This window comes from Amphiura filiformis, chromosome 11 (genome assembly GCF_039555335.1).
Source record: "Amphiura filiformis chromosome 11, Afil_fr2py, whole genome shotgun sequence".
Lineage (NCBI taxonomy): Eukaryota > Metazoa > Echinodermata > Ophiuroidea > Amphilepidida > Amphiuridae > Amphiura > Amphiura filiformis.
The window spans coordinates 50003708-50016622 of NC_092638.1; the positions used below are offsets into that span (position 1 = coordinate 50003708).

At 36.7% G+C, this 12915-nt stretch overlaps 1 protein-coding gene and 1 long non-coding RNA gene across 2 annotated transcripts in view; both read left to right on the plus strand.

The window, feature by feature from the left end:
• Positions 1-12915, plus strand: part of LOC140164951 (inositol 2-dehydrogenase-like) — a 45369-nt gene that overhangs the window by 7582 nt on the left and 24872 nt on the right. The window lies entirely within an intron of this gene.
• On the plus strand, positions 562-12318 carry LOC140164950 (uncharacterized). Its single transcript, XR_011860609.1, has 3 exons — positions 562-1210; positions 8186-8325; positions 12000-12318. It is a non-coding gene; the product is annotated as an uncharacterized lncRNA (long non-coding RNA).

The following is a 12915-nucleotide window of genomic DNA, read 5'->3' on the forward strand; positions in this document are numbered from 1 at the left end:
GGAATTTTTGCTAAAGCTCACTACCATTCGCAAGATGCTGTGACCTACATTTTTTGTTGCTGCTTCGACCAACAATACCTCGTATTACCTTAAGTTTATATTTATAAGACTGGCTGTCGACACTGTGCGGTACCTAATATGCTCTCGTGGAAAATTGAGTTCGGTTGAAATTCCCCTGGAACTAACTGCTAATTGTCTTGTTGTATACCCGTACGAAACTCGTGGAGCTCAGAACACTGCACACTTTTGTCCGTATTCATTTTTCCTTATTCACGAGCTTTCACGGTCCCGCGCCCGGTATAGCATAATTATCGACATACTTTTAAAGTATGATGTTTTGCATAGACTTTTTGTATCGAGTTTGGTGATAAATTACGTGTTCGGAACTATAAAAATATTTGTCAACTTGTGAATCAAATGTGAATTAAGAAATATATTGCATTATATCCTAACAATTTTGATTAACCTTTTGCGTGGTTCGCAAATAATTTGAAGAATTTTGCAATTTTTAGGAAATATTCCACCCAGTTATGTATCACCACGTGGTCATTTTTTAATTCAAGGGCTTATACCACTAAATCAGACTTCTGCCAGCTTCTGCCCAAGTTTATCAGTCATATAGTGCCATCTTTACATTCAAAATGTGACAAATTGATATAATATTAGCAATTTTAGTGTTCAAAATCGTGTTTAAATACAATTTCTTAATGTGAATGTCACACAGGTTAAAAAGAAACGGGAATACTCGGGCAATATTTAAGACTATCTGCGCATGAATACACAAGGGAAAAATGTAGTTAGCAGTCGTCAAATCGGTCTTTTTATGTATCGCTGATTTTCTCAACAAGTAGCCGAGCAATGTTAAAGCTAATGCATACCATGGTATGCAAAATGTTCTTCTCTAAGATGATATACATAATTTATACTTTAAAACTGGGAAAATATCTACTTTTGCACATAAACGTGAACTCTACTTTCATAACTTTGCGTGTATAAAATCAATGCGAAGAAGGTTTTTGTGGTGTGTTCTCTTTATCATCACACAGCTTGTCTCCCTTCGCAATGATGAACAATTTCCACACGACGGTGTCGCTAACGCGTTGTTTTGCAGTGTATTCGAAAACATTTCATTTTCTCAAAATTTTGAGAATCTATTACAGTCAAGCCAGAGAAGTAATTGGTGTGGTTGATGCATTCCTAGCCTAGCCAGGTAAGCGTTTGAGTTTCTTTGCAAATTAGCTATTTCAGTATCATGTCATGACATGGTACATTGTGTACAGCTATGTACACGTACAGTACACCCATCGTATGGCTCGACATTACACAATTGTCACACTATGTCAGGCTGACGAGGCTGTGTCAGTGTTCATTCAATTGAAAATGTATCCTTGCTCGAGAAGTCAAGTCACAAATTTGTGCACCGCAGTGACCGATGAGCTTCACATTCGAGGCTACACTGGATTTCAGAGAACAACGTCTACGTCAATCCCTTGCTCAGATTGGTGCGGCGCCCTGTTAATGATCGGCGTCGCGGAACTTTGTGTTCACTTCAAGTTCAAGGCGCCCGATCTGCAATAATAACGATATGATGCACAATCAGCTAATCAGATTATCTGTCTGTTGCTCTGATTCAGCCAATCAGTACCCCACCTCCGTAAATACATGTACTCAAGACTGTACACGCTCTCAAAATGTAAACAAGTGACATTCATACATTTGTGCTATATAACTTGGTAGCGATTGGTCAAGAGCCGGGCATATTCAGCGTTCATACATTCACACTATGTAGCGGTAGCGTGATTGGTGTCCCGGATGTGCGATCGCCAGGTAGGAAAAATGAAGGAAAATCATGATTTTTGATATACGGTAATGTTGCTTATGCGTTTTTGTTATTATTTTTATGAAATAAGAATCACAAAATGTACTACTGGTATGTATGAACTGGGTTCATTCATATATTTTCATGACTAAAAACCATTTAGTCATGAAAATACACGAATGAACCCCTAATTCATGCCCGGCTACTTCAGCGTGATGATTTCGGTAGAAAAGAATGCAAGAAAATCGTGTTAACAATCTTATTTTTGTTATTATTTGATGAAAAACAATCACTGAATGTTTGGGAATGTATGAAAGGGGCTTATTCATATATGCCTCAGGCATAAACAATCAATCATGCGGGCCCTCAATTTCATGAATGAACCCCTAATTCTTCTCTGACAAAAACTTTACGAGACCATTGCATTTGAAATCTAAGCATGAATGCCATGTACATGTACATTGTACTAGCGACAGTTCAAAATAGCCAATTCTCTCGGTCAGGGTTGTTCCATCCATTGCACTTATTGCGATTCTGTCGGTCAACATGATGTCACTTTTGCCATGATTGGGCTATTCCATCTTGCCCCTAGTGTGACACAAAGGGGACACTTACCGTTGCACTCAATGGGGGAAATCACAAAACATGCAACAAATAAATACTCTTGATGAAATAATTTTAAGCTCGATTTCTTATCAGGGAAATCAACTTTTAAATAAATTACCATACTAAATTAATTGGTATTTTCTGTGCTGAGAAAATTTTCTTGAACTGAAAGGCCCTGTACAAACCAATAGGGATTTCGTGAGGGTGTCCGCTTTGACATACGTGGGAAGAAGTACATACTTTTACTAAATTCCAAAAGTACGGTATGTGTTTTTGTATACAATTTACAAAATTTATGTACATGTATCATACAAAAGTACATACTTTTGCAACATACTTCCATGTGTGTGCGTAGTCGTTCTCCTGCATGCAATTTTACATACCGTAACCACCGGGTATAAGCCCACCCCCATTTTGAAGTGAAATCTGCCATCTAGGGGGTGGGCTTATACCCAATGGTTCTGATATATCTAAAAATGCATACTTTGTATAATTCAAGTATATACATTTGTATATTATGTCATTATTGACTGAAAACTACCTCATGTGCTGTGTGCAAAACTACAATGTACATAGTATTTAATACATACCCGGAACTTTGGCAAAAGTATGTGTTTTTGCATACAATGTATGCAAAAGTATACAATACTTTTGCAAAATCATAATATATATAGGCCTATCGCCATATAATCATTATAATGCAATTTCTACATACATGTACCGTATAAGCACCCAGGGCACTTAACAAAGTCATTTTGGGTGGACAGTTATTTTAACCTGGTTTACCTAATCTTTACATAAGGCGTTTATTAGAGGCAATTACGTATGTTATAGGTCCTGAGATGTTCTAGTAGCTTTTCTGGTGCAGAAAATGCATTGCAAGTTTACACTAGACTTGTAGTCCTCCAACTATTTCACTGTATTGACGACTTGACGTCTAACTGTCACTTCAACATTACATGTAATGTTACCCTTAATTGAAAATACCCTACATGTAGGTGGGTGCTTATTGGGGCATGGGAGCTTATTGGAACAAATTTATACGGTTTATGCAAAAATACATGCTAGTTTGTCACTTTTTTTTTTTTTAGCCAGGGCTGAGTATCCCCATTTTGAAGGATTTTTTTTTTTTTTTGCACCAATTTTCGCTCAAATTTTGGGACTTCAGGCAGAAATATGCCTGTACAGTGTTATGGGGAAAATTTTCAAGTTGATAAAAAAATTTTATGTCAGATTCAGTTTCTACACAAAATTTCGCCCTAGAAAATGTTCCTTTTTAATTAGGATATCTTTCACTTTAAGTTTCCACCATTCTGGCTGCCAAACGTATAGTCAAAGCTTGAATGCTGTTTTATGAATATTAATTACGGTACAAATCAATGCATCAACCAAAAACACGATGGCAATGGACTCTAGCATCGAATGCGTAACTATGTGCCAATTTGAAGATTCCACAGTTCACAAGTAACTCAGTTCAGGTCACGAAGGCGAAGCCCCGGGGGCGAAGCATATCACATGATATCAGTAATGCTAAGTGCACCTGTAGTCGTTCTTCTATATAGCCACACCACATGCAATCTACATGTATTCAAAAATGCATACTGTGCAAAGTATTCAAAACTGCCTTATATCTGCATACAAAACCATGTACAGTTTGATGTACAATGTGCTCACTACTAGCCTGTATTTATTTCATATTTTTTGATCAGGTACACCTGAGTGAATATATACATTCAGTTTAGACCTTGACCTTTGAACCTAAGTAGCTCCAAGTCAGGCTTCTTCTGCAAATGCTTTTGCTTTGTCTTCACTAGAAATATTTTATAGTATAATATTTGATAGGATAATGCCTGGTAATGGAAATGCAGACTATAAATGCTAGCTACTAAATTAACCTCACTCCCTATGACATAGTTCATAATATATATGCAGCAGTGAGATATCTAACTTGAGGTGGACATAGAATATTAGCCTCATTTCCCATGAAATTATTTATAAAACTGTGTTCTGTAGCCCATAGTGGAGGGGTTTTTAACCTGGGGATGATATTAATCATAGGTGTTGACAGATTGATAGTGGTCTGGAAGTTCAAGTTAGTAAATTGAGGGCACGGTGGCTCAGTGGTTCTGACCTTGGACTCATAATCTGAGAGCTTGCTTGGCGTGCGTGGGTTCAAGTCCCGGCCACCGTGTTTGCGCCTTGGGCAAGGCGCTTTGTCACGCTTGCCTCACCCACCCAGGTGCAATGGGAAGCTGTTAGGGGTAGTCACAGTCGTTGTACTGATGAACCCTGCGCCATTTGTAGGCAGCAAGCGTGGTTCCGACATATTCTAATAACGGCGGAATAAATGTAAAGCGCTTTGAGGCTGTTTACGGCATAAAGCGCTATATAAATATCTACATTTTTATGCCTCCACCGCGAGGCATACTGTTTTTGCAATGTCCGAGCTTCCGAGCTTCCGTCCGTCCGTCCGTCCGTCCGTCCGTCCGGATGCTGTATCTCGGGCATGGATGGGTGGATTGAGTTCAAATTTTCAGGATAGGTGGGTCATGGTCAAAAACTCTGGCTACTTTTTTTTGGGTGGAGTTCAAGGTCATATACTGAGGTCAAAGGTCATTTGAGGTCAAATTACTAAAACTGTCGTATGGGCATGAAACTTGGTGGGTACAGTCAACATTTAGAGCCAAATTTTGGAAGGTCATTTTGGGGTCATCCGGGGTCATCTAAGGTCAAATTACTATGGGCATGAAACTTAGTGGGTACAGTCAACATTTAGAGTCAATTTTTTTGAAGTTCATTTTGGGGTCATCCAGGGTCACCCAGGGGTCATCTAAGGTCAAATTAATAAAATTGGTCATATGGGCATGAAACTTCGTGGGTGCAGTCAACATTTAGAGCCAAATTTTTGGAAGGTCATTTCGGGGTCATCCGGGGTCACCCAGGGGTTATTTAAGGTCAAATTACTAAATATTGTTTTATGGGCATGAAACTTGGTGGGTACAGTCAACATTTTGAGTCAATTTTTTGGCAGGTCATTTTGGGGTCATCTAAGGTCAAATGAATACAATTGGTCGTATGGGCATGAAACTTGGTGGGTACAGTCACCATTTAGAGCCAAATTTTTGGCATGTCATTTTGGAATCATCCGGGGTCACCCAGGGGTCATCTGAGGTCAAATTACTAAAAATGGATTTGTACACATTTAAATCGCCCCATGGTGGAGGCATCCCATTCGACGCCTTGCGTCGAAAACCGCGACGTATCTAGTTTTATTTATTTAAATTACATACTGCTCATGAACTTATCAGATTTTGTTTGCCAGCTAGGTCAGTGTACATGGCCAATACAATGTACAATACCAAATACCCATAAACTTCTTACTTAAATTTGCATTGAGAGGTAAGAAGGCTTGTTCTGACCAGGGTATGGATTTGATATAATCAGTCCAGCATTTAACAACATTATTAACAACATTGAATTTTAAGGCCAAATGTTTACCTTCTCCATTACATTGCACACAGTATTTTGATGCATTACCTGAATAGGTTTAGTTTCATTATTACCTTCAACTTTTACTTTTACTCTCTAGTTGAAAGTAAGTGGCACTAATGAGGTTTTCAGCATTTTAATAGATCCCGTTTTAAACCTTTAACTTTTACCTCATATCCCTGCTTTTACCCTCTTTCAAGTTGAAGTCCAGTGCATAATGAATATCATCAAAATGTTGTTTCCCTGTTTATTCTTCTAGATATTATATTCATACATATTCTAAGCTAACTGTATTCTAATTCAATATTTTCTAAAATAACACATTGCCTTTTGATTTATTCTAAAGACTATGGTAAGTTCTGATGTTAAAGCCACAATGTACCATCTTATACATGTAATATGAAATTGGTTAATATTTTTTTTTTGACTTTTTTTTTGGCATATTTGTAATGTTTACACATGTCACAACTTGCACCTAAATGGAATCAGCCAAATTGGTTGTGTTTGTAGGTCAACAGAACAAAGTTTGACATAATGTCATTTATATAATTCAAAGAATTGTGACATTATGTCCTCCTATAGAACTGCATGTTAAATGGCCAAAATAACTAACCAGCAGGGTTTCTTTCATTTTACCTTGTTATTTCAGCTCAAAATGGACAGAAACCCTTCCGATAATTATTACTAGCATTATTTCAGCATTTTGAGTATAAAACAAATTTAAAATTTGAAGGAAATCATCTTTAATTAAAGCCTTGTTGTTTTCATACAATTTTAATTGAGTTTGTATTAAATTATACAAGTTTTTGGTTATTTCATCATAATTTTGCACTTCCCTACCAAAAACAAAACAAAAATACCAAAAACAGACTAAGGGATATTCATATCATTTTGGACAAGGCTATAATCAGCCTTCTGGAACGTTAAAATTTTACTGTATTTCCTAAAACTATTTATGAATCATCCAAATCATAAGAAACCTTATCATTATCTATCACACATCATATCCTATATATACATCCCAACAGACTCTACATTAGTAGATATGCAGTCTCTAAATATTGAAGAGCTAATCACCTAGTGGAACGTATTTACCCTTTTAATCAAAATGCTTAAGGATCTTCACAATCTGATATCTTAATCTTATGTAGGCCTATATATAAAACAATATCATTAGCCCTAATTATAAGAAACGCGACATTATTCAACACCAACGACCTACATTGCACAACCATGTGTTCCAATCATGCCTGAGCACTCCCTTTTAAAGGGGTTTTAATTATACGGTATACATGTATGTACAATTACTTTTCCAAAAGTATGTGGTTTTGCATAAGTGTGCAAAAGTACATACTTTTAATACAAAATAGGCAAATTCCTTTCCGATAGCCAAAACCCATGATTAGCGTTAGGGTTAGTAGGCCTACATTTTCCTTCATTGGGGCATGCTTAACTCTATAAAATCTTACAAAGAAAACCACTGCACATGTATGCATTGTCATACCCAGGGAATCGATGGCTGATGGGCCAGTGACACCACCGTAGCTACAAGTGGGTGTCTAAGGTTCGAATCCCAGGTTGCCAAGTGAAAAATTTGTTCATCTTCTCCTTTTTTTTTTCCTCTTCTCCTTTAATTTCTGATAGCCAAAAACCATATTTAGCATTAGGGTTTATATTCATAAATATGCCAATAGTATATGATGCAAAACTATACAGCACATCGGGCCACCATGCATGTATACTATCGCAATATACCAAGAATGAAGTTGATTGGTTGTTGCGATGTTGTGTTAAATCTGCAGAGTGGATTATTAATGAAAATGTGGGTAAAATATGCAATAAAAGCTGCTGAGTAGATTTATGAAAATGTAGGCAAAATATGCAAATTAGCTTATTAATATTCATAAATATGCAAATAAAACATGACATAGAACTATAATACAGCACATTAGACCACTATGTCCTATCACCATACCAAGTTTGAAGTTTAAGCTGCAGAGTAGATTAATGGTTTTGCTTCCGCCCGGACAAGCCAAAACAAACAACCATTTGGATGATAACACAAGCTCCACATATGTGTGGAGGCCAAAAATTCTAATATGGAGTCAAGCTAGGCAAATCAAACAGTCCGCTGCTGCTCAGAGATAAAATCAAACATGTATGAATATAGTTAAAGGCAAAAAAAAAAATGAATGGAAGACTACAAACTGTGGATGGTAACATAAATATATGAGAAGTTCTTCTTCAACCTATTTTTTTTTTCTTTTCCAGATTTTGCTTGCTAAATATGTGAAAGGAGATTACAACAAGAGTGCTGTAACAGTTGCAAAAATACTTTTCTGTTCTCTCTGCCGAACTTCACAAGAGCTGCAATCAGACAATGTTGTACATTTTACAGGTGTTTGGCTCAGGTAAGGTGTTCATCTAAACACCTCAAATAAAGAAAGTCCGCAGTCATGTAACCCGTCCTACACCAAACCCTAATCAATTTGATTGATAAGGTTGTGTGCAGAATCTTGTTAGCTGCAATTTGGTACCAAATTTGCTACCGAAATCTCTAAATTCATAGAGATTGATAGCAGTATATGAAATTTGGTGCATTTTCAAAAGTTGCAAATTAAAACAGACCACGCGAACCTGTAGAGGTGAATGGCAGAAACACGACCATTGACATATTGACATAGCCCGAAACAACCGCTAGGTCATATCGATCGCATCGTGCTCTAGTATTCATCAGTAAATCACTGTAGCAATCCATGCGTTTTAAATTGACAATTGAATAAAGCGCGCATTTGGGATAGTCGACAGGGGCCCATCGTGGGCAAGCAAGGTTGACCATATTGCCACGCTAAGCCATTTCGACCGCGTGCTTCGCTTTTGATTTGCAACTTTCGAAAATGCACCAAATGCCATAAACTGGTATCAACCTTTGTCACTTTTGAGTGTTTGGTAGCAAATTGGGTATCAAATTGGAGCTAACAAGATTCTGCATCTGACCGTATCAATCAAATTGTCATAATAAGATCAGGTTTTGGTGTAGGATGGGTTGTATGATCATGGACTTTCTTTATTTGAGCAGTTTAGCTCTATGAGCAGGGCTGCAAGTGGTCCTATATTTCCTATATTTTAAGATTTTCCTATATTTCCTAGAAAGTTTCAAAAAGCCCTATAATCCCTATATTTTCATATTTGGAATATTTTTTGCTGAAGGGCTTTGTATTAAATATAAATGCCTCCCTGGACCCCACCAATCAGGTTTATTTGTATCCATTTCTATAATTCCAGGTTGCATTTTTGCCCTGCAATTTCAGTTAATTCTCTAACTTCTTGGGGCTTTGCCATATGAACCTACACTAGACCTTTTCACAGTTCATGTTGAGATTTTGCATATAAAATAGAGATAATCAGTGTGGTGTTGAATGCTGACATCTTGTGGGTACACGCTTTCTGCGATGGCGTTCGTCGTTCGATCTCCATGAGTGAACAGCAAAATCACCGTGTTGATGTGTGGTCGTGGCGTCTTGAACTCGCCACTCAAAAAAGGGGGCAATGTTACATTTTCCCAAATTCGACTCAAATTAAATGATGATATCTCTGCCAAGCAAGAAGTTATTGTCACGCTTGTGGTCTCATTTTATTGCTAAATAAAATGCACTTTCAACCCAGTAAAAAGAATTCTGTTAGCCTTTTTAATACTGACACTGCTTCATAGAATTCAGAATGGGCAGAGTGGCGGAGGTGGAGGTGGGGGATGTGGCACACACAAACTCTATGGGATTGATATTTTTAGTGCATAATCTGCTTCTGTAAAGACTGTAAATTGGATTTTTACTCTATTTAGCATCTAAAAGACTCATGAACTTACAGCTAAACAATTCTACTTATTGGTTTTGTCTAGAAAATACAAACTTTTCCATACAAAACTACCTGTTTTCATATCAAACACTGTAGGGTGTCTTCAAAATCTAAAAGTTACTGTAAAATTTTAATTACCAGTACTGACTTGAGTATAGTCCCACCCGTTTTTGGGTGAACATTTTTCAAAATTGGGGGTGGGACTATACTCAGTTTCAAAAGTTTTTATTTTTTCGGTTTTGTAGTGTCCCTGGACCTAGACCTAAATGGTAGGATATCATTCATGGTTGACCTAAAAAAAAAAAAAAAATTCAAGATGTTTTGTATTTTTAATATGAAAATTGATAATTTGTATTCATGTCATAGTCTATTAATGATTTCAACCCTAAACTAGCAAAAGTATACATTTTTGGAAAGCTGGAGGCAAAAGCAATTTAAATATACACATTTCAACTCATTGTACAAGGTGACCTTGAAGTTATACAGGGTGGAATAAAAAAAAATCCAAATAAAAAATGGGTCACTTAATGTATTGCTTATTACTAACTTGCAGTTATAAACTGAAAGTAAACAACATTGATTTGGTTAGAGGTTAGGAGGAGCCTACTGACTTTGGAAAAAAAAATCACAGCTGTTTGGTAATCTTGGAATACAGGGTGTCCCAAAATATGTTCAAATTTTTTTACAATTCAACATATTTTGAACTGAAACATTTTACCCATACAAAAAAAGTAAGTTCATAATTAGATTCCCCATCAAATTTCCTCTCAGAAAATGTAAACTATGACTATGATAGGATAAGTAATTAAAAATTTAGGGCAACTTTTAGATTTTGAAGACATCCGCATTGCTTACTATACAGTGTTTAGTATGAAAACAGGTAGTTTTGCACATAAAAGTTTGCATTTCATAGACTAAACCAATCATAAAGAGTTCAAAATGATTAAAAACAATTAGCAGAATAAATAATTTTTCAAAAGAGCTCTTAACCATGTCTGTAGCCCATATGGATGCAAAGATATGATCAGTTGATTCAACGTGCACACACAAAATCTTTATTTCCCATAGACTTTGCAAATACCGCCACCGCCTCATCCGCCACCGCCTCATCCCCCACCTCGGTCATTCTGAACTCAAACAACTCTAACTCCACTATCTTAGCTGATAAACAATTCTCCTTTGGAGGTCTGTTAGGGCACACATTTAGCTACAACATGACACCAAACACACTTCAATACCTGTTTAAGCAGAGATATAACAATTTGAAGGAGTCTCAATTTGGAAAAGCGTAACAAAACCACCATTTTTGGGTGGCGAGTTCAAAACGTGTGGCCATAAATACTATTCATCTGCCAAATATGACAACTGTAACATGATTTGCACGATTGTAGTGCATGTAAACTGAAATCTCATTGCACTATTTCATGTCCTAAACCATAATCCCCGAAGCTGTAAATAAAGTTTTAGCTCATTTTGGACTTAGCGTACATTATTCTCTTCCAATTTATTTAATATGGATTCCCGGAGTAAATGACTGCCCAATTTACCCTTTACTAAACGTTTGTTTTATAGTTATTGTTATATGCAGTATTTTTAACTTTTTATGGCCCCACTGAGCCCACCATATGCATATGGGTGACCCGCCCCGCTTCACAAATTTGTTTGTCTCCTTTACTATTGTAAGGCTTGCAGTCCTGAGATTAGGTTTGTATGTAGCCAAGACACATGGCTTTCATATTGCTCAGTCAGGTCCTTTCTAACCTTAAAATTGACATCCCTAGACTAGTCAGAAAAAGGGCAAACACTGCTCGGTCACCCCTATTGCACTATTTGAAGTTGCTTTGTCCAATAAAGCCTTGAAATTATTGTATTATTCTTATTCCAGTTATATTAGCAATTCTGTAAACAATATTATCCAGATCATAACACAAATATTCATATGCATGTCATTTTAAGTGTCCATGTGCCATTTTCGAAAAACTAGGTGAATGTAATACAAAAGCAACCCGGTTCCAAATGCTTTTGAACTATGTTTATTCAAACAAAAGAAAGGAATTCCACTATTGCTGGAGTGTGGCTAACATGCAGTACAAGCAGATCAGGAAATAAAGTTACATTAATTATAACTGTTCCAAAATGCTAATAACACATTCATGAGTATCCACAGTCAATTGTACAAATGTATGTATTTCTTACTATCTTCTCTTTCTGTGACTCTTTTTATCCATAGAATCATTTGATGCCCTCGTTGATGCTACAAGGGAACAAGTGACAACATCCGCAGCGACACAGTCAGTCATGTTAGCAGAGGGGAAACTTTCTCAATTGTCAACATCCACAGATATGCGTATAAAAATGAATGATACAAGCTGCATAAATATGATGAACAAATACATTCACTTTATCTATTTAGAAATGAAAGGCTTTTAAGACCAGCACATTTACATGGATTTGTTTCAGTGAGTGGTCATTTCATATTACCAGTGTTAGCAGAACTCATTGTAAAGCTGACAATGTGGCTATAAATTCAAGTCAAATCCCTACCTTATTAGAATATGGAAACTATATTTGGCAAATAATGTGAACTATAATATAACCTTTCTTAAGATTTTGTGAATGATTAGCAGTGTTAGAAATATGCCTCAAAAAGTTACAGGCCAGCCGGGCTTGACCTTAAAAAGTTACCAGCCAGCCGGGCCGGCAACTAGATGCCAGTCAGAAAAGTTACCGGCCAGGCCAAAAAGTTACAGGCCAATGGCCTGCTGACTGGCCCTATTTCGAATGCTGATGATTAGCCAAGTCAAGTCCAGACAAGTCAAGTAATACTTTATTATACTATTCAGCAAATTACTTCAGCGGTGTCTATGTCCGTCTGCTTTGTCTGATTATCACATAAAAAAACTACAATCTTAGAAATAATTATTCGAACACTTTTAAAGGGGGGTAACCCTATTGGTTTTGGATATGGATTGTCTTTAAAATTACATAATAATATCAAATATCTCCCCCTTTATGCTGCTTTGTGAAAAAACGAGAGCATTTTCAGCGTAAATGTGAATAAATAGCCAAATTTGCAATCCAATACCTTGTATCGTGAATTGCATTCTGGGTAGGCATGCAACAACAACAATTCCCGTTCGTATGAC